The sequence below is a fragment of the Medicago sativa genome, chromosome 3, assembly GCF_051527215.1.
Source record: "Medicago sativa cultivar Bolivia chromosome 3, Bolivia_mono, whole genome shotgun sequence".
NCBI lineage: Eukaryota > Viridiplantae > Streptophyta > Magnoliopsida > Fabales > Fabaceae > Medicago > Medicago sativa.
Window position 1 is genome coordinate 92,983,235 of NC_140751.1, and position 1,702 is coordinate 92,984,936.

Here is a 1,702-nt window from a genome sequence, read left to right on the forward strand (position 1 = left end):
ATTAATGTTTTTCCTTTGAAAAGATTAAATTTTTGTTAGGCTTGCTTAGATGATGGTATTAAGTGTCAAGGAATGGACCTCATTTCGTTGGCACTTGAATACCATCATCTAAATCAAGCCCGACAAAAATTTATTCTTTTCAAAGGAAAGCATGAATGCCCAGCAAAATGCTTGAGTCCTGTTGTTTGGCAAGTTTAAATTTACCCCATTTCAGAGGTAAGACAATTGTTGTAGTTGGAATGCACATTCCAACTACAACAATTGTCTTCCTTTGAATGGGGTCATTCAAACTAGTTAAATGGCAGGACACCGGCATTCGTCCGGGAGTGTTTTTGTTCCATTCTAAGTGTTAATTTCTTGTTGGCTTCATTTAAATGATGGTATCGAAGTGTCAAGGTCTGGACCTCATTCCGTTGGCACATGGATACTATCATTTTAAACCAATACCAACAAGAATTTAACATTTGGAATGGAACAAAAGCACTTCTGGACGAATGCTGGAGTCCTGCTGTTTAGCTAGTTTGAATTGACCCCATTCAAAGGTAAGATAATTGTTGTAGTTGGAAGGTACATTTCCGAATGTAATGTAATGATAGTTGACGTACATGTCTTTTACGTAATGTAATTATATGTAAATAAAATTGTCTAAGAATTAATGTTGTGTACTTATCGAATTTATTTATTCAATACGCCATTTTTATTTGCATTAATGTTGTGTACTTATTATAATTTACTTATTCGATACGCAATATTTATTCAAATTCACGTTAGATTTTATTCGAATTTTAATTATTTGAATTCACGTTAGATTTTATTCGAATTTTATTCGGATTTTATATAAATAAATGAAAATAAAAACTAAAATAAAGGAACACAAGTAAGAGTAAAGAAGTAAAGTGGAAATGAGAGTAAGGAGGAGAGAATGTGAGGAAATGTGAGAATGTGAGGGTTTTTATAGGGGAAAAATGTAGGAAAATATGTGTTGAATGAATGAAGGAAAAGAGGTTAAATAGTGAAAAGGACGGTGCATCCTAGAACGCACGTAGCGGCTGTTAACTGCCGCTGGAAGACACCAGCGGTTGTTAACTACCGGCGCATTAGCCAGCGGCTGTTAACTGCCGCTGGGGGTAACACGGTCATTTCCATGTGTCAATTGGAAGTATTCTATGTCAGAAAAGCAACTTTCATGGAAAAAACAACCTAATGTTCTTGTTTTATTTTAAGTGGGCCTTATGTTTACTTTTTAAATTGTATGTTGTGCTCTATTGTTTATGTGTGTCAGAAAAAGCAAAGCTGGAACTTGTTCTTGCTGTAGAACAGTTCTCCACCCTGGCTGCCACGTAAAACTGCTCCAATGCTAAAAACAAAACAAATTATGTTCTTGCCTTTGAAGAACTTTGAAGAACAGAGCGTTGAGCCATACTTTTTCGGTTTTTGTATTGGTCCTTTTAATTTTTTTTTCCTTTCTCAAATTGATCTTTTATGTTATATTATACTTTCACTGCTAGTCTTTTTAAAAATTTCCGTAAAAATAAAGCATTGTGTGACATTTTAATATTGAGAAAACTTACATAGACATGTTAGATATTTCCATATTGTTTCTCCTCTCACCTCTTCTTATTTAAATCTGCATTCTCAAATAAAAAAACTTTAAAACAAAAGTATCTCATTGTTTGCAACAATGTCTTCGTTTAGTTTGAAT